General features: G+C 36.4%; 1 protein-coding gene across 1 annotated transcript in view; it reads right to left on the bottom strand.

The window, feature by feature from the left end:
- wwox (WW domain containing oxidoreductase) overlaps positions 1-22,325 on the bottom strand; it is a 316,805-nt gene that overhangs the window by 236,807 nt on the left and 57,673 nt on the right. The window lies entirely within an intron of this gene.

The raw sequence follows: 22,325 nt of genomic DNA, 5'->3' as shown, positions 1-22,325 counted from the left end.
CTGAATTTTCTGAATTGTTTTTTTTTTTTTTTTTTTGGTGAATCTCTTAACATGCAACGATTATCAGAAGGCATGCAATGAGACTGTGCAGTTTTGGTCTCAGATTATTACTCCATATTTAATAAAATGAAACATATTTAATCAATTAAAATGTGAAGTACAATTAATGTTTAAATATAAAATGATTAAGAATTATTACAAAGCACTTTTTGGTCAAGTGCATCCTGAACTTTTGGATTTAGTTTTTTTTTGGTGCATCTCTATCATGCAACGATTATCAGAAAGCATGCAATGAGATGCTGAGCAGTTTCTGTCTCAGATAATTACTTAATATTTAATAAAATGTAACAAATTTAATCAATTAAAAAGTATTTTTTTAATTTAAAAAAAATTATTAATAATTATTACAAAGCAGGTTTTTTGGTCAAGTGCATCCAGAATTTTACTAATTATTATTATAATTTATTTTTTTTGCTGCATCTTGACTTAACATGCAACCATTATCAGAACGCATGCAATGAGATGCTGAGCAAATTATATATATAATAATGAAATATATTTTATTAAATTAAATATATAATAATATTTATTCTCTGTTTTTTGTCCTGTCTCTGTAATTCTGTTGCACTGTAGAAGCTCTGTCACGAAAACAAATTCCTCGTATGTGTGAACATACCTAGCAATAAAGCTCTTTCTGATTCTGTTTCTATAGTAAATTTAATCAAATAAAAGGTTTTTTTTTAAGTTTTATATATATATAAAATGATTAATAATTATTACAAAGCACTCTTTGCATCCAGGTTTTTCAGATTTTATTTATTGGTGCATCTCTACTTAACGTGCAACGATTATCAGAAAGCATGCAATGAGATGCTGAGCAGTTTCTGTCTCAGATAATTACCTCATATTTAATAGAATTTCATTTTGAAATTAATTAATAATTATTACATTATTACAAAGCATTTTCTTGTTTTTGGACAAGTTCATACAGAATTTCCTGAATATTTTTATGTCGCATCTCTATTTGTCATGCAATGATTATCGGGAAAGCATGCAATGAGACGCTGTGCCGTTTCTGTCTCAGATGATTACTTTATATTTAATAAAACGTAACAAATTTAATCAATTACATTTTTTTATTAAATATAAAATGATTATTAATTATTACAAAGCACTTTTTAGGTTTTTGGTCAAGTGCATCCAGAATTTTACTAATTAGTTTTATTTTTGCTGCATCTCCACTTGTTATGCAAATCAGAAAGCATGCAATGAGACGCTGTGCAGTTCTTCTGTCTCAGATTATTATTTAATATTTAAGAAAATGTAACATTTTATCAATTAAAAAGCAAAATAAAATTAATGTTTAAATATAAAACGATTAACAATTATTACAAAGCACGTTTTGGTCAAGTGCATCCAGGATTTTGGGATTTAGTTTGTTTGATGCATCTCTATCATGCAATGATTATCAGAAAGATTGCAATGAGAGTTTCTGTTTCAATTAATCACTTCATATTTAATCAAATGAAACAAATTTAATCAATTAAAATGATTAATATGAAGTGATTAATTATTACAAAGCATTTTTCATTTTTTGGTCAAGTGTATCCAGAATTTTTTGGTGCATTTCTACTTAACATGCAGCGATTATCAGGAAGCATGCAATAATACACATTGCAGTTTGTGTCTCAGTGATGTGCTGATGAAGAGGATCTGCGTGCTCTCCAACAGCTGTGTGCTAAGCTAGCAGGTTCCGCTAGTCTTGATGAAGCCTGGTGATGAATGACTGTATAAACTCTGCTAATATTACAGTGGGGTTAGGAGATTTAATTATGCCATGTAGAGCACAGCACCAGGTTAACAGAGAACACAGCATCAGCACTTCTGCTAGAACACACACTTACACGCGCTAATCAGACCACAGCGCGCGGTAAAGACTTCAGAGCGACGCGGCGGACAGACAACAATACTGATTATTACTGTCCAGAGGGAGCGCGGTAATACAGACAACCACACCAGGACACTCCATTATTATACACCGGTAAAATAATTATTAAACACCGGTAAAACAAGGTCACTCTATTATTACAACACAGACAACTAAACCAGGACATTCGATTATTAAAAACAGATATTATACAGATTTTTAACAACACAAGCCAATACAACAACCATAACCATGTTTAAAATAAGTGTATTCACTTCTGTAGAACAGCTGTGTAGAATAACGGTTTCACTTCTTATATGATTTACATGCTGGATGGTGAACCTTGAACACGACAGAACAGGTAATGTTAAAAAAGCTGAAATAAGGGAATGGCAGGCCAGAGTCCCGATCTAAACCTGATTGAAAATCACTGGCCACAAAGTTCTGACAGCAGAACTACAGCCAGTGAACCAAACAACAGACTATATCACAGCAGAGCAGAGTTACGTCCTGTGAGAGACTAGTTATGTGCTCTGAGAGACAAGTTATGTTCTGAGTGACTAGTTATGCCATGTGAGAGACTAGTTAGGTCATTTGAGAGACTTATGCCATGTGAGAGACTAGTTATGCCATGTGAGAGACTACTTATGCACTGTGAGAGACTAGTTAAGTCATGTGAGAGACTAGTTATGCCGTGTGAGAGACTAGTTAAGTCATGTGAGAGTCTAGTTATGCACTGTAAGTGTACAGTTATGTCTGTGAGAGACAAGTTATGCCATGTGACAGACTAGTTAAGTCATGTGAGAGACAAGTTAAGTCATGTGAGAGACTTATGCCATGTAAGAGATTAGTTATGCCATGTGAGACACTACTTATGCACTGTAAGCGTATAGTTATGTCTGTGAGAGACAAGTTATGCCATGTGAGAGACTAGTTAAGTCATGTGAGAGACTTATGCCATGTGAGAGACTAGTTAAGTCATGTGAGAGACTTATGCCATTTTAGAGAATAGTCATTCCCTGTAAGAGACAAGTTAAGTCTCTGAGAGACTAGTTATGCATGTGAGAAAACTATTTTGCCTGTGAGAGGCTAGTTATTTCCTGTGAAAGACTAGTTATGTCCTGTGAGAAACTAGTAATGTCCTGTGAGAGGCTAGTTATGTCTTTGAGACTAGTTCATTCCAGTGAGAAACTAGTTATGTCTGTGGAGACTAGTTACACCATATGAGAGACTAGTTATTTCTGTGAGAGAGTAGTTATGTATGCAAGAGATGCTAGTTATGTCTGTGAGAAACTAGTTAAGTCATGTGAGACTAGTTATGCCCTGTAGGAGACATGTATTTCCCCTATGGACAAGCAGAAATCGAACTGCTGTACATTTATACAGACATTTATACTTATTTCTCTAAATCAGCTTCAGCCTGTGGGCCAGCAGAGCTCGACCGGGCTGCTGTGATGGTACGATAAGACTGACACGCAGACAGCGGAGGTCTAATGTGAAACAGAAGACTATTTAAAACAAAGACTGAATCCAAAACAAATAAATCGAGTGCTTATTAATTCTAAAAACATTTTTTTTTCTCTAATTATCATATTTCAGTTCATTTTTCAGTTTTAGTTTTGTATTTATTGTGATTTTTTATTTGTTAAATGTTTTTTTGATTAATAGTCTTAGTTTTAGTAGTCTTAGTTCTAGTTTAGTAGTCTTTACCAGAGAATAGCCTCAGCTCAATGTGATTGATCTGTCTGTTTTCCAAATGGGAGACTGTAAACTAAACGGGGCTTCACCTGCATCCAGGATAGACGCGGTACAGTAAATATGAGTGATGTGTGTCGAACACACCCGAGGGCTGCTGTCTATAGTGTCCGCCCTACACGGGGACCAATGGATGTCCGCTCAGACTGATTGCTGAGTGAATGATGTGCTTGTGTTGCGTGAGTTATTGCGTGTCAGGCTCCGCTAGCCGTGTTTGGCAGGTGTATGGCATGTGAAAACTGGAAAACAAGAAATAACAGCTGCTGGGAAACACGGGAGGACAGATGTGAAGACTGATGACTAAATGATTTGGACAGATATCAAAGCAGAACAGGTAGGTTTGATGTGTGGTACTGTTGGGTAACAGACTGTACTCGTCTCACACAAGCCAGACATTTGTTTTCAACACAGTCTGGGCCATTTTTGAGCCTTCTCTAGACCAGATAAACACATTTTGACTAAAAGTGCATTTGGGAAGATATGTAAAGATATATAAGAACTTTGTTTGGAAATATGAAGTTATGGAACATGTGAATTGGTGTTATAGATCTCCTTCATTGTGTTAAGAAAGGAGAATTGGTTTGAAGGCCTGTGGATAGACCGAGATCCAACTGTAGTCCGCTTCCCTTTTTAGCTCACAAACAAGTCTTAACAGCCCACTGTTATCCATTAGCAGACGCATCGAAAGATACTTACCGTACACTAATTGCAGCTACAGTCCCACGGGAGCAACCTGGGGTTAAGTGCGCTGCTAAAGGGTACAACGAGGGTTCTTACTAATTGTCCAGTTAGTAATTGTCCAGGTGGTCACCCCCACCTGATAGTGAGTCTGCAGCATTTGCATTAACATCCCAGAGTCTCAACAATTACAGCACTGCATAGGCGACTCTCTGCGCAGTCTGTGTAGAGCACAAGCAATCAACAGTAACGTCGCCCAGAGCCACACCCTGTCATAGAAAAATTACCCAACATCCCCAAACACCATTCATCAATGTAAAAGTGTGCTTGACGGGGACCTTGTCAAATGCACAGCCCACAGTCACCTTCCAGAACAGCACAGCTTAATCACGCCACATAAGCACACAAGGAGCTGTTAGTAAGGTCTCCGGTAAACTTGACATGTGCTAGTAATATTACACCAATAATGCTGTAGAATCAACATGAAGTCAAATCTCAGACTATTTACTTTCTTATTACATTTTTGGACTGGATATGGCCGTGTAGTTTGTGCCAAATGTTTCTGCAGTTCAAATTATAATGACTAGCTCCGAACCATGCATTTATATTAAAACAATAGCACATCAAGTACCAATCCGGACTTAGTCTAGAAAAAGAATACAGTCCAAATCAAGAATGAGACCAGAAGAGAGTCCAGTCCAAATTGAGAATGAGATTAGAAAATAGTAGAGTCCAAATCAAGACCAGGAGAGAGTAGAGTCCAAATCAAGACCAAAATCAGAAAATAATGAAGTCCAAATCAAAAATAAGACCAGAAGAGAGTCCAGTCCAAATTGAGAACAAGATCAGAAAATAGTAGAGTCCAAATCAAGATCAAAACTAGGAGAGAGTCGCGTCCAATTCAAGACCCAAATAAGAAAATAGTAGTCCAAATCAAAAATAAGGCCAGAAGAGAGTAGAGTACAAACTGAGAACAAGACCAGAAAACAGAGTCCAAATCAAGACCAGGAGAGAGAAGAGTCCAAATCAAGACCAAAACCACAAAACAATGAAGTCCAAATCAAAAATAAGACCAGAAGAGAGTCCAGTCCAAATTGAGAACAAGATCAGAAAATAGTCCAAATCAAGATCAAGACTAGGAGAGAGTCGCGTCCAAATCAAGACCCAAATAAGAAAATAGTGGAGTCCAAATCAAAAATAAAACCAGAAGAGAGTCCAGTCCTAATTGAGAAATAAACCAGAAAATAATCAAGTCCAAATTAAGATCAAGATCAGAGGAGAGTCAAGGCCAAATCTAGATTGAGACCAAAAGAGTTGATTCCAAATCAAGATTGAGACCAGAAAAGAGTCGAGACTAAATAACTTACAAATCTAGAATGAAACCAGAAAATAGTCAAGACCAAATCAAGATTCAGACCAGAAAAGAGTTGAGTCCAAATCAAGGCAGAGACCAGAGAAGAGTCCAAATCAAGATCGAGACCAAGAGTCAGGACCAAATCAAGATCAAGACCAGAAAAGAATCAAGTCTAAATCAAGATTGAGACCCGAAAACAGTCAAGTCCAAATCAAGAAAAAAAGAGTAGAGTCTAAATCAAGATCGAGACCAGAAAAGAGTTGAGTCTAAATCACTAAAAAAAATTTAAAATAAGAGTCAAGACCAAATCAGGATCAAGACCTGAAGAGTCGAGTCTAAATCAAGATCGAGACCAGAAAAGATTTGAGACTAAATAATGTACAAATCTAGAATGAAAGCAGAAAATAGTCAAGACCAAATCAAGGAGAAAAAAAAAAAAAAAAAAAAAAAAAAAAGAGTTAAGTCTAAATCCAGAATAAAACCAGGCGAGACTCAATTTCCAAATGAAGAGCGAGACCAGAATAGGGTCGAACCCCAGTGCAAAAACAGCCATTACATCTGCAACTGTATTTGGTGAAGCAACTCATGCAGTCAGGAAAGACAAAAACAGACTCATCCGTCCTCATGTTTCAGACATCATGTGTGCAGAAACACTCTCCAGCCGCCGCTCCATCATTCATCATTTCTGAAAGCACCGTTGTAGGATCTCTCTGGGCTTCAGGTGAACTCACCTACACCTCCTAACAGAGCAGATGGTTAGGCAGACGAGTTAGTGGAGCCAAACGTGTCGGAGATCATCATGGCGTGACACTCCAGCATCACTAAAACTTCATTTTCTTCAGGGGCATGAATATTTCCCCAGCACACTTTGCTCGGAGCATCAGAAAATTGAGGCTGTGATTGCAGGAAATGGTTGAAATTTAGCTGACTCCACCGTTTAGAGAGGAGAAAGAAAAAAAGCCTGGAGCTGCATCCCCAAAAATCTTTTATATCTGTAGTTTATAGGCTATAAAGCATTACTAAGCTGTAGAAACAAGCAGGATATATAATGTGGACGCAATTCGGGGACTGACGACACCTGCTCTTTACAAGCAGATAAATTGACTCGGCGGCCGCCGACAGAAGCTCCGAAATGATTTGATAAATGTATGATGGAGATGCAACAAACAGGTTTATTTTTTAAAAGTGTGCGGGTTATTCCTGAGCCTGTGTTTCCCCGGTGGAGCGCGCACAGATTTATCACGCAGACGGAGAGGAGAAAGCCATGGAGAGATTATTTCGAGCAGGACTGGATTGGCTGAGATTCCCATGAGTGAACGCTTATAGAGACAAATATGTTTTTTTTTTTCATTACGGAGGGAATGGATGCATTCTTCAGTGCCGTGACGTGGCATGATGGTAATCAGGCACTATAAAGACACAATACATACACACAAACAGGCTTTTGGGCTGAACAAATCATGCAAATGGCCTGAGATATTACTGGCGGCAGTGAATCACTCATTCTTCTGGCTGTAGACGACACGTAATTTATAGTTTCATCATTTCTAATGTGCTAAAGAGTGTCGGCAGACTTGTGACTGTGTTGGGATTATATCTGCATGCACAGACACACGCGTGTTAATTCAGCATCATTGTTCATTTCAGTTTTTTTGGGTCATTTTGATGCTTTATAGTTGTATTATGATTTACTTCATTGAGTAAATCAGATTAGTTTATTTATTTATTTTACACAGACACGTGTTTGTGTTATTTTGCATTATTTTTGGTATTTTGTTTTTATTTTTTTACACAAAATTTAATATGGTGTTTTTGTATTTTTGATGTTACTTTCAGTTTTTTTACTACACTGTATTTGTTTTATTGCTGTATTAAGATTTACTTAATTGGGTGTATCAAATTAGTTCATTTATTCATTCATTCATTCATTCATTCATTCATTTATTCATTTATTTATTCATTTATTTATTCATTTATTCATTCATTTATTCATTCATTCATTCATTCATTCATTCATTTATTTATTCAGTTATTTATTCAGTTATTTATTTATTTATTTATTTATTCATTTATTCATTCATTTATTCATTTATTTATTCATTTATTCATTCATTCATTTATTTATTCACTTATTCATTTATTTATTCATTCATTCATTCATTCATTCATTTATTCAGTTATTTATTTATTTATTTATTTATTCATTTATTTATTTATTCATTTATTTATTAATTCATTCATTCATTTATTCAGTTATTTATTCCTTTATTCATTCATTTATACATTCATTTATTTATTCATTCATTTATTCATTCATTTATTTATTCAGTTATTTATTCCTTTATTCATTCATTTATACATTCATTTATTCATTCATTTATTTATTCATTTATTCATTCATTTATTCATTCATTTATTTATTCACTTATTCATTTATCTATTCATTCATTTATTCATTCATTTATTCAGTTATTTATTTATTTATTTATTCATTTATTTATTTATTCATTTATTTATTAATTAATTCATTTATTCATTCATTCATTCATTCATTTATTCAGTTATTTATTCCTTTATTCATTCATTTATTTATTCATTTATTTATTAATTTATTTATTCATTCGTTTATTCATTTGTTTATTTATTTATTTATTTGTTCATTTATTTTAAACAGACACACATCTGTGTTATTTTAATACCACTGTTTTATTTCCAGACATTGTTTTTTTCTTTAAATATTAACAGTAATTATTTGTTTTGTTTTTTAGTTGTTACTTTTAAATATTTTCATTAATCTTTACTCTATTTGTTTTGTTGTCATTTTACTTTAACAATTCGAGTGTATCAAATTAGTTTGATTTTTTGTTATTTTGTTAATTTACATTAGTTTTTTAAACGGCTAAATCTGTTTTTAATGGTTTCACACAAACAAACACACACAAACACACACAAACACACACCATTTAAATGATCATTTTCTGTTTAAGCATTCACATAATTTCATTAATCATTATTTTAATGATTTATAACATTTTATTTTGAGCAAAGTTATATTATAAGTTTATATATTTGCGTTTTAAATGTACAAAATGCTTGGGATTTACATGTGTAATGAAGGCCAGCTAGCAAAGTGCTATGCAGGTAGTGATGGACGCAAGGGGCCACGGTCTTCTTTAGCCTCCTTGTTAGAGCATGTTAGACTCCCATACAAAGAATCGCCGGTTCAATCCCAGCTCAGACCAGGTTGGGTGCAGTAGGATCGGTGGGTTACACATGTATGTATATGTATGTATATACACAAGTATATGTGCTGTAATGATTTGACATTGAACCTTAAGCACCAGCAGCAGCACAGCGCTTTATAAAACTCTTCAGAATAATGATAATGACCGCATACACACAGAGAGAGAAAGAGAAAGACTGGAGCGGCTCCAGAAAGCAGCGGCTGCTTTCCTGTGCAGATTAAAGTCTGCGGAAGAAAATAAAGTTTATTGCCTGGAAAGAAGAGGAGAAGGCATGTAGAGGCATTAAAGCAGCCGAGGTGAACAATTAGACAGATGGAGGAGAAGAAACAGGAGGAGGAGGAAGAGGAGGAGAAGAAAATGAAAAAAAGAGAAGGAGAAGAAAACAGAGAAGGAAAATGAAAGGAAAAAAGTAGGAGGAGGAGGAAAAGAAGAAGGAAAAAGAGGAGGAGGAAAAGGAAAAAAGGAAAAGGAGGAGGAAAAGGAGAAGAAGGAGGGAAAGGAGAAGGAGGAGAAGAAGAAAACAGAGAAGGAAAATGAAAGGGAAAAAGTAGGAGGAGGAGGAAAAGAAGAAGGAAAAAGAGGAGGAGGAAAAGGAAAAGGAGGAGGAAAAGGAGAAGGAGGAAAAGGGGAATGAACAGGAAAAGGAGAAGGAAAAGGAGAAGGAGAAAAAGGGGAATAAGCAGGAAAAGGAGAAGGAAAAGGAGAGGAAGGAGAAGGAAAAGGATGAGGAAAAGGAGAAGGAGGAAAAGGAGGAGGAGGAAAAGGAGGGGGCAAATGAAAAGGAGAAGGAAAGGGGAAAGGAAAAGGAGGAGGAGAAAGAGGAGGAAAGGAAAAGGAGGAGGAGAAGGAAAAGGAGGATGAAAAGGAAAAGGAGTAGGAGGAAAGGAAAAGGAGAAGGAAAATGGAAAGGAAAAGGAGGAGGAGAAGGAAAAGGAGGGGGCAAAGGAAAAGGAGAAGGAAAGGGGAAAGGAAAAGGAGGAGGAGAAAGAGGAGGAAAGGAAAAGGAGGAGGGAGAAGGAAAAGGAGGAGGAAAAGGAAAGGAGTAGGAGGAAAGGAAAAGGAGAAGGAAAAGGAAAGGAAAAGGAGGAGAAGGAAAAGGAGAAGAAGAAGGAAAAGGAGGAGGAAAAGGAAAAAGAGGAGGAAAAGGAAAAGGAGTAGGAGGAGGAAAGGAAAGGAGAAGGAGAAGGAAAATGGAAAGGAAAAGGAAAAGGAGTAGGAGGAAAGGAAAAGGAGAAGGAAAATGGAAAGGAAAAGGAGGAGGAGAAGGAAAGGAGAAGAAGAAGGAAAAGGAGGAGGAAAAGGAAAAAGAGGAGGAAAAGGAAAAGGAGTAGGAGGAGGAAAGGAAAAGGAGAAGGAGAAGGAAAATGGAAAGGAAAAGGAGGAGGAGAAGGAGGAGGAGGAAAAGGAGAAAAAGAAGGAAAAGGAAAAGGAGTAGGATGAGGAGAGGAAGAAGAAGAAGAAGAAGATGAAGAAGGAGAAGGAAAAGAAAAGGAGAAGGAAAGCAGAAAGAGAATAAGGAAAAAGAGAAGGAAAAGGATCAGAAGAGAACACACATGCAGGATTCTATGAGAAAGGCAGATCTGCTCAAGGACAGCAGAAGAGCTTCAGTGCTGAACTCCAGTGTTTAATGCTGAGTGTGCAAACAGAGCAGCTGCACACACACACACACACACACACACACACACACACACACACCAGGGGAAGACACTGTGCTTCACAAACACACACTTCACATTTTAGAACACAATGATAGAAGAACAGGTAAAGGCTTCATAAGTGTTCATGTGTTCTACTCTATAGTGAAGGGGTGTTGAACTGTTCTGCTGTCATAATTAACATTCATCAAAGACATTAGCAGAGATCAAGAGGATCACAACATCACACTGATGATGGACATGGGGGAAGCAGAGGACATCTATTAAGGCACTCTGTGTGTGTGAGTGTGTGTGTGTGTGTATGTGTGTGTATGCTGTAAAATCGCTGTCTCTAATGGACGATCTGTTACTTCAGCCATTTCCTGCCTGCAGAGGAAGTAGAGCTAATAAAGTGGCGCCGGCTCTGATGTGAACAGGCCACAGTTGATCTCTAAAGTAATGAACGTACAGCACAGTGATTATGATGAAGATATGATACAAGACCGCAACACACTCTCTCAGTGGGCAGTATGATCGCCTCACAGCTAGAAGATCACTGGTTCGAGTCCCAGCTGGGTCAGTTGGTGCTTCTGTGTGGAGTTTGCATGTTCTCCCCGTGTTGGTGTGGGTTTCCTCCGGGTGCTCCGGTTTCCCCCACAGTCCAGACACATACGCTATAGGGGAATTGATCAACTAAACTGGCCATAGTGTATGAGTGTGTGTGTGTGTAAATGAGTGTGTGTTTGGGTGTTTCCCAGTACTGGGTTGCAGCTGGAAGGGCATCCGCTGTGTAAAATATATGATGATGAATGAAGGGACTGAGCTGAAAAGAGAATGAATGAACGAATACAAGACACACACACACACACACGCTATTGTGGAGAATAACAGAAGATTAAAGATGTTCAAATGTAGTGTTAAAGCACGACGTACTATAATTTACTTTACTGATGTGCTGTGATTTACCAGAGTAAATAAAACTCTATAATTACAGACTCAGATTGAACACGGCTCACTGTAAAAATACCAAGAATGCTTGTTATTCAGCTTTACAAACTAATACTGTTATATATGTAATACAGTAATTAATAATGTTAAATAACAGTACTGTTTACTGTTCCTCAGTGATCTATTTATCACACACGAGAGTAAAGACCATTTCCCTTTCACACACTTGTGTTCTTTATTAATACAGTTATATATATATATATGTGTGTGTGTGTGTGTGTGTGATACATTTGTAAGGTCAATATTAATAGCCTCAATAATAATAAAATATGTTTTTACCACAATTAATCCCTTTAAATGTCACTGTAAGCTGAATACTAGTGTCTTGAAGAATATCTAGTCTAATATTATTTACTGTCATCATGACAAAGAGAAAATAAATCAGTTATTAGAGATGAGTTATTAACACTGTCATGTTTAGATGTGTTAAATGTGAAAAATAATTCACATTTCATATTTACACACATGTAAAAATTACATTATTAAAGCACAGCAATGAAATAAAAATGACAGCGACAGCGGTTATGACTAGAAAGCGGAGCGAGTGAAAGTGTGTGTGTGTGTGTGTGTGCGAGAGGAAATGGTGAAGTCCTGATCTGCAAAGGGCACCTTTTAAAAGCAATTAGACGCGTGACTTTGAGCTGCAGGTTTGATTATTGCGGTCAGTGATGAGCCGCGGCTGACCTTCCCCCGACCCGACCACACACTCCTGCTCATCAACTTTAACACTCGCTTTTATCATATATTTTTAAAAGAAGGAGAAAAATGGCCAGCGCTGCCGCTCCATACATCATCCTGTCAGGAGGACGACACGCGTTCATAAATACACTCCAATCTCTGCTCCACCTGCAGCCCGCGCTCACACACACACTCTGAAGAGACTAATTACACACACATACGCACACACACGTGCATGTACGCATACACGCACAACTACACACAGGCAAGCACACACACATACACTTGCACACTTACACACACACATTCTCTCTCATACAGAAACACACACACACACATAAACACAATTTCACTTTCACACACACATGCAAACTCTTTTACTTCTGTCACACATACAGACACACACACTCTCTCTCTCTCTGTCGTGCACACACTCTTCCACACACAGACACTATAACACACACACTTACACAGACAAACACACTCGGTGTTAACTTCTGTCTATATTGAACGTGAATGAGACGGAGAACAGCGAATCAGACGCAGAACAGCGAATCAGACGGAGAACAGCGAATCAGACGGAGAACAGCGAATCAGACGCAGAACAGCGAATCAGACGGAGAACAGCGAATCAGACGGAGAACAGCGAATCAGACGGAGAACAGCGAATCAGACGGAGAACAGCGAATCACACGGAGAACAGCGAATCAGACGCAGAACAGCGAATCAGACGGAGAACAGCGAATCAGACGGAGAACAGCGAATCAGACGCAGAACAGCGAATCAGACGCAGAACAGCGAATCAGACGGAGAACAGCGAATCAGACGGAGAACAGCGAATCAGACGGAGAACAGCGAATCAGACGGAGAACAGAGAATCAGACGGAGAACAGCGAATCAGACGGAGAACAGCGAATCAGACGGAGAACAGCGAATCAGACGGAGAACAGGGAATCAGACGGGGAACAGCGAATCAGACGGGGAACAGCGAATCAGACGGAGAACAGCGAATCAGACGGAGAACAGAGAATCAGACGGAGAACAGCGAATCAGACGGAGAACAGAGAATCAGACGGAGAACAGCGAATCAGACGGAGAACAGCGAATCAGACGGAGAACAGCGAATCAGACGGAGAACAGCGAATCAGACGGAGAACAGAGAATCAGACAGAGAACAGAGAATCAGACGGAGAACAGAGAATCAGACGGAGAACCGCACACACGCACGCAGATCAGGAGGGAAATTCTCCAGAAATGATCAGCAATTTTGAGGATGAGAAAGTTAAACGATGTTTTACAGCTTGGAAAAATGAGTTCTTCCAGCTCAAACGAGGCTCTTTCTGCTCTACATGGCCGGGGTTTATTCTAGATCTGCACCACATCGAACTACATTTACTTGTTTAATATAAACTGTGTTTGAGCTTTGATCAAAATCATTTATTAAACATTTAAAGAAATGTAATGGAGTAAAGTTGAGCTCAAATCAGCTTAAAGATCCATCATGCTTTGACAATGTAGTCTACTTCTGCTGCTCTAATGCAGAAGATTCATCATCTTCATCATCCTCATAACTTCCTGCATCATCTTCATCAAGCTTTTCTTCATCTTCACATCCTCATCTTTATCAACCTCCTCATCACCATCCTCATCTTCTTCATCCTCTCTCTCTGATCTGCACATCAGGAATGGAGGGAGCCTCAGATAAAGTGTCTTCATCATCATCGCAGCAGATATTGAGAGATTTACTCCCAATTTCCCGCAGATCCGCACACGCTGCAGAATCCGCCCGCGCTGGCTGATTTCCTAACAGCCCCGTCCTAATGCAACACCTTCCGCTCGCCCACATTCCAGAATAAACCCGCCAATTACATATTTACAGCAGGTGTGTGTGTGTGTGTGTGTGTGTGTGTGTGTGTGTGTGTGTGTGTGTGTGTGTGTTCTGCAATTCGGCAGCTTTGGGGCTCTCTGATACGCCGGCTGAGATTTAAGGACGCATCAATTGGCCGTGTTTGATCCAAATGAATCTGTTCAGAGTAAAATGTCACCGCAAAAACTTCCTAGTGTTAATGTCAGCAAAATGAGGCTCCCAGAGACACCAAATAATGACTTTCTGCTTTTATCCGCCGCTCTCTTTATGATTGCATTGTTACAAATCAGGTTTTACGTAATTCTGCTTTATGCTCTCAAAACGTGTCGTTTTCTAAAAACAATCTAATGCATCACTTCAATATCCCGGCGTAGAAGAGTTTTAAAAGCACCAGAGGTTCTTTACATTCTCTTTGATCATCACTTCAAATGACGCGTGTATTAAAAATAATGCATTTCCCTGTGAAACACACACTGCCGTAATTGAATCTCAGATCAAAAACAGATGCAAGCGTTTTGTGTTTTATATTTCACTCATGCAATTACACACACACACACACACACACACACACACACACACACTAAAAAAACAGAAATAAATGTGCTCAATATTTGTCATGCTGTACGAGGGCATTTTTCTGTCAAGTGTACGCATTTTAAAAGATAAATTAAACAATGCGGCATGGTGGCTCAGTGGTTAGCACTATGGCCTCACAGCAAGAAGGTCGCTGGTTTGAGTCTCAGCTAGGTCAGTTGACATTTCTGTGTGGAGTTTGCATGTTCTCCCCGTGTTGGCGTGGGTTTCATCCGAGTGCTCCTGTTTTCCTCATAGTCCAAACACATGCGTTAAACATATGCTGGAATAGTTGGTGGTTCATTCTGCCGTGGCAACGCCTGGTGAATCAAGCAACTAAGCTCAAGGAAAATGAATGAATGAATTAAAAGAATTTGCACAAAAAATATCTGGGAAAAAAACTGGTACTAAAATAAAACAGATGTGTGTCTGTGTAAAATAAACAAATGAATTAATTTGATGCCCTCAATTAATTAAAACCTAAAACTGCAATAAAACAAATACAGTTTAGTAGAAATGAACCATTTAAAATGACTAAAACTTAATTTAAAATTTAAGCAAAAATAAAAATGAAATAAAAAACTCTGAAGTGATCAGTGATGTTAAAATAACACAGACGTGTGTCTGTGTCAAATAAATAAATCTTATTTGATACACTTAAAGGTGCAGTAGGTGATCTGCCAAACTGATATCTATTAGCATGCTTTCTTTGAAACACAGTCCCTCCCCTGCCGTCCAAAGCCACGCCTCCTGAAATCATGAACACGTATCTTAAAGATGACAGTACACAACCCTCTAGATCATGTCATTCGCCAGTTAGAAAACTTTATAATCTGAAAAACTGTATAATATCTAGCGTGGGTTTCCTCCAGGTGCTCTGCAATCCCCCACAGTCCAAACACATGCGCTATAGTTCAATTGAATAAGCTAAATTAGTCGTAGTGTATACGAGTGTGTGTGTGAATGAGTGTGTATGGGTGTTTCCAAGTACTGGGTTGTGGCTGGAAGAGCATCCGCATCACAAAACATACTGGAATAGTTGGCGGTTCATTCTGCTGATAAATTAAGAGACTCAGCTGAAGGAAAATGAATGAATGAATGAAAATGAAACAAATATTTTTCAAATGCATGTCAAATATTAATGCAAATTAAAAGAGAAGAAGAGTATTACTAGAAGATACTATAAAGAGAGTCGATTAAGATGCAGATGGACACTAAAAAAAGATTAGAGTGAAAGTTATACACATAATTATAGTTTATAGTTTGTGCACAATGTTTGTTTACACAATATACATTACATGCATAAGGTTATCTAGATATAATTGGATTTCATCTTGCTTCAAAGATTTTCATCTGAGGTGGGAGTAATTCATTATTTGCATTTTGTAATTTTACTTTTGATTTAAATATTTTTATAACTAAATGTAATCGTATAAAAGAGATACAGCCTTTACTGCATTTATTACAGTATTGACTGATCTTTAATAACATTAATGAAGGCATTTAGAGTGTGTTAATATAATGTAATGTGTATTAATATAGTGCATTTATCGTGTATGGCCATACAAAGCGCATCACAATCATAATAGGAGGTCTCTCCATACCACCACCAGTGTGCAGCATCCACTTAGATGATGACACAGCAGCCACAGGACAGCGGCGCCAATGCACTTGCCACACACCAGCTATAGGTGGAGTGGAGAGATAGATAGAGTGAGTGATAGAGCCAATTCTATGGATGGGGATGATTGGGAGGCCATGATGAGTAAAGGCCTATGAAGGGATTTGGCCAGGACACTGCGGTTACACCCCTACTCTTTACCAGTAGTGTCATGGGATTATTATTGACCACAGAGAGTCAGGACCTCGGTTTAACGTCTCATCTGAAAGACGGTATAGAGTCAGTATAGAGGAATAATTTAATAAAAGAGAGTGCTATAAACAGCCTTTATTACAGTATTGACTGATCTTTGATATCATTAATGAAGGCATTTAGAGTGTGTTAACAAATGCATTAGTAAACGATGAACTGTGATTAATAAACGCTTGTGTGTTCATGTTAGTAAATACATATAATTCACCAAAAAAAATACATTTCTGTCATCATTTACTCACCTTTTACTAATTTAAAAATGTAGAGTTTCTTCTGTTGAACACAAAAGAAGATATTTTGAAGAATGCTAAAAACCGTTACCATTGACTTCAATAGAACTTGTTCTTCCTACTATGGAAGTCAGTGGTTACTGGTTTCCAGCATTCTTCAAAACATCTTCTTTAGTGTTCAACAAATAAAAGAAACTCATAAAAGCACTTGAAGGAGAGTTAATAGTGAGTAAATGTTCATTTCTGAGTGAACTACCCCTTTAATTATGTGTCCCATATTGCTATCCGGACATCTTTCGTTGCATATACTGTAAACATGACGAAGCGCTGTGGTTTAATGAAGTTGTCAATTCCTTTTTTTGATATGAATATTTCTATAACTAAAAATAATTAAATAAAAGAGAGTGCAATAAACAGCCAGTATTGATTGATCTTTGATAACATTGATGAAGGCATTTAGAGTGCATTAACAAGTGCATTAGTAAATTATGGACTGTGATTAATAAACGCTTGTGTGTTCATGTTAATAAATACAAAAACATATAATTCACCAACAAAATATGTTTGTTATCACACACCTTTCACTTCTTTAAAAACAGAGTTTCTTCTGTTGAACACAAAAGAAGATATTTTGAAAAATGCTGAAAACCGGTCACCATTGACTAGTATTTGTCTTTCTTACCATGTAAGTCAATGGTTACCGGTTTTCAGCATTCTTCAAAACATCTTCTTTAGTGTTCAACAGAAGAAAGAAACTCCTAAAACCACTCTAGGGTGAGTAAACGTTAATTTCTGAGTGATCTACCCCTTTAATTATGTGTCCCCTATTGTAAAGTGCTACCCAGTCGTCTTTCTTTGCATATAAACATGACGAAACGCTTTAATGATGAAGTCTTGTGCATTCAGACGGTGTGTGTGTTTAATGCCATCAGTGGCCTGTAATGATGAACTTCACAGAACAAACTAATAAATTTAGCTGGTGAACCATGATAAGGTCAAAGGTCAGAAAATTGCTGCCTGCCGCCTGACAGGGAATAAACGATGCGTTGTAAACAAATCATATTATTGCTTTAATTCATGCGGCCTAATTTGATTTGTCGGTAGCTCAGGAGACTCGGGACGCCGGACTCATGACACGGAGATCATCATCGCATCTCCATCGTATCTGTAAATACATTATGGAGGATCTGCGGCGTCTCACGGGGATGACAGAAAACCAGACGGAGTTCATCAAAACATCTCTGATATTCCTGGATATACACTGAGAAATAGTAACGCAAATACTGATTGATTGTGTGCGCGTGTGTTTGGGCTGTCAGTCTCAAAACAACACATTGTTTACAATTAACATTTATTTACACAGAACACATGTATACGAACTAATTTATAAATTCAAAACACAATTCATAAAGACAACACGATTTATGAATTAAAAGTACATTTTTGGCCAAATGAATTTGATTTCAGTATTTACGTATCCTGTTTTGAATTTACTAATCGTGTTTTAAAGTTACACATTTTATTTGTGTATTTTTAATATTTACAAATTGGATTTGTGTATTTATGAATCGTGTTTTGAATTTACCAATAGAATTTGTGTATTTTTGAATTTAAAATTAGATTTGTGTATTTTTTAATCATGATTTAAATTAACGAATTGGATTCGTGCATTTACGAATAGTTTTTTAATTAACGAATTGGATTTGTGTATTTTAAAATTTATAAATTGTATTTGTCTGTTTTTGAAATTACGAATTGGATTGGTGTATTTACGAATTGTGTTTTAAATGAACGAATTGGATTTGTGTATTTTTAAATTTACGAATTGTTTTTGTTTTTGAAATTACAAATTATGTTTGTTTATTTTTGAATTTATGAATTGGATTTGTGTATTTACGAATTGTGTTTTGAATTTACGAATTGGATTTGTATATTTACGAATTGTGTTTTGAATTTACGAATTGGATTTGTGCATTTACAAATTGTGTTTTAAATTAATGTATTGGATTTGTGTATTTTTAAATTTACGAATTGTATTTGTCTGTTTTTGAAATTACGAATTATGTTTGTTTATTTTTAAATTTATGAATTGGATTTGTGTATTTACGAATTGTGTTTTAAATTTACAAATTGGATTTGTGTATTTACGAATTGTGTTTTAAATTTACGAATTGGATTTGTATATTTACGAATTGTGTTTTGAATTTACAAATTGGATTTGTGTATTTACGAATTGTGTTTTGAATTTACGAATTGTATTTGTCTGTTTTTGAAATTACGAATTGTTTGTTTATTTTTGAATTTACGAATTGGATCTGTGTATTTTTTGATCATGTTTTGAATTCACGAATTGAATGTGTATTTTTAATCATGTTTTACTCAAAAAAGTAAAACAGTAATTGTATTTATATATTTATTGTTATTCAAATATTTTGCATTTCAACCTAATTTTTCAAGAAAGAATTTAGGAAACAATAGAATGTTCTAAAAATGTATGTCAATACGTACAAAAAATGGTGTCATTATTTTGAAGCGTTTCGTGTTTTTTATTTATTTTTACCAAATTAAAAGCTCCTGCTTGTCTCAAATTTAATTTAATTTCTTTTGTCTGAGATTTATGTGACTTTTAGTACGGAGTCAAGCAATTAAATTACTTTGAGTAACAAAGTAATTCAAAAACAATCTAAACGTGTAATTTAACAATCAGTAATTAATTACATTTTTTGAACTAACATACCCAAAACTGGTTGTGACCGAGAAAAATGATGGAATGAACACAAATCAAACTATACAATGAGAAATATGAACAGCAAGTGAAAAGAAAACACCTTTCTTGGCAGAGCAGAAAGAGCAATTTCTTGTAGGAAACAACACACATTTTCCTCATTAAGTTATAGGTATAAATGCTCCAAAGCATGAAATTACCCTTGAGCCCCCTTCTAAAAAATAACCTGGTTTGCAAATAAATGATCCGTGCAAAGCAGTAAAATGCACATTATTAAAATAATAGGAGGGATTTAAATTTGCATCCTCCAACTATTACGTGCACACAGAACCGCCGCTCCCGTCATCCCTCTTATGTTAATTTCATTAGTCCCGGAAAACAAACACACACCCTGATTTTATTAATAAGTAAACGTCTTGATCAGTGTTGGGTATGTATTTACACCATTACAATTGCATTTAAATGAGTTTTAAGAGTTTTCTAATTGAATTGTCTGAAAATAACTTAAGTTACTAAAAAAAATGCAAGAATAATCTTAATATTAATAAAAACAGAGTTTGAGTTTGTTTTTCGGGACTCTTGGATCGTTCACTCATGAACTTAACATAAGAGGAATGACCGAGTGTTCTGTGTGCAGGTAATAGATTGAAGATGCAATTTTTGATCCTAACAATTTTTGGCAACTATTTAAAAGATCTGGAATCCGAGGATGCAAAAATAATCTAAATATTACTGAAAACAGGGTTTGGGTTTGGGACTCTTGTATAGTCCACTAATGAAATGAACAAAAGAGGCATGATGGAGCGCTCTGTGTGCATGTAATAGTTTGAGGATGCAATTTTAAATCCTAGCCATTTTTGGCAAGAATAATCTAAATATTAATAAAAGCAGAGTTTGAGTTTGATTTTCTGGAACTCTTGAGCAGTTCACTAATAATAATTGTGCACGTAATAGTTTGAAGATGCAATTTTAAGTCCCGTTAATTATTCTAATAACGATTGGTAATATGCATTGCTGAACAATAAATAACTTTAATAAGCACTGAAAATTAAAAACAAATAATAGTTCAGGGTTTGTTTTTCAGGACTCTTGAATCGTTCACTGATGAAATGAACAAAATAGGAATGACAGAGCACTCTGTGGGCATGTAATAGTTTGAGAGTGCAATCTTTTCCCAATGTGTTCATCAAGAGCTTGAGGAAAGTTACTTCATATTCTAACAATGTTTGGCAACTATTAGAAAATCTGGAGTCTGAGGATGCACAAATAATCTAAATATTAATAAAAACAGGGTTTGGGTTTGTTTTTTCTGGATTCTTGAATCATTCATGAACAAAAGAGAAATGACGGCGCGCTCTGTGTGCACGTAATAGTTTGAGGACGCAATTTTTGATCCAAACAATTGTTGGCAACTATTTAAAAGATGCAAAAAATAATCTAAATACTAATAAAACAGGGTTTGGGTTTGCTTTTTGGGACTCTTGTATAGTCCACTAATGAAATGAACAAAAGAGGAATGACGCGCGCTCTGTGTGCACGTAATAATTGAGGATGCAATTTTAAGTCCTAGCCATTTTTGGCAACTCTTTTAAAAATCTGGAATCTGATCAAAAAATTATCTAAATATTGTGAATAAGTGCTCAGTCATGCAGATTACTAATCATTATTAAAATATTAAGAGAAATTTGCATCCACGTTAGCGATTCAAGAGTCAAACACGAAGCCTAATTTTATTAATACGTCCTGATGTGTTCCTCAAGAGCTCGAGGAAAGATATTTAATATTCTAACAATGTTTGACAACTATTAGAAAATCTGGAGTCTGAAGATGCAAAAATAATCTAAATATTAAATCAAATTATATTAAAACAGGGGTTGGGTTTGTTTTTATGGGACTCTTGAATCATTCATGGACAAAAGAGGAATGACGGAGCGCTCTGTGTGCACGTAATAGTTTGAGGATGCAGTTTTAAATCCGGTTTATTATTCTAATAACGATAATAATATGCATTGTTGAGCACTACATATGAATAACTTTAATAAGTTCTAAAAATGCAAAAAATAATCTAAATATTGGAGGAAATTCAGGGTTTGGATTTGTTTTTTTGGGACTCTTGAATCGTTCACAATTGAAATGAACAAAGAGGAATGACAGAAGGCTCTGTGTGCACGTAGTTTTAAATCCCTATTTATATCCCGATCTATTCTTTTAATAATGATTAGCAATATGCAATGCTGAGCACCACATATAAACAACTTAAATAAGTCCTGATGTGTTCATCAAGAAAGTTTGATGCTCATTACGAACTCTCCCTCATTCTCCACATCGTCTTCGCCGTCTCAGAAGTGTACAGAAACACAGCCGACAGACACAATAAAACCCTCCTCTCTCTCTCTGATATCGGGCGAACATCCCATCTGGTCCAAATGGAGAGAAATGACTGGCCATCCATGCTAAGATCTACATTACACCTGAGTTATGGCCGCCATTTGCAATTCAGAGTGGCTCTTTGGAGACTTCACCACCTTGGAAAGGCACCCATCAGAGCCGGCGAACACAACACAATCAGGCAGATTTACTGTCCCGGAAAAAGAGGATTCGGGAGATTGTGGGCCACAGGAGGGCCGGCCGTCCCAAACTCCCATTCTCACAAAGGCTCTACTGGGCCACATTCAAGCGCATTTAATGAGAGAGGGAGACGGGAACACCACGACTCAAAAGTATACTAGTGTGATTAAAACAAGCCCAAATCCACAATACTGCGCTTCGGTTATTTGT

Source organism: Danio aesculapii, chromosome 25 (assembly GCF_903798145.1).
Source record: "Danio aesculapii chromosome 25, fDanAes4.1, whole genome shotgun sequence".
Lineage (NCBI taxonomy): Eukaryota > Metazoa > Chordata > Actinopteri > Cypriniformes > Danionidae > Danio > Danio aesculapii.
Note: the sequence above shows the minus strand (reverse complement) of the source record. Positions and strands in the feature narration are given on the sequence as shown.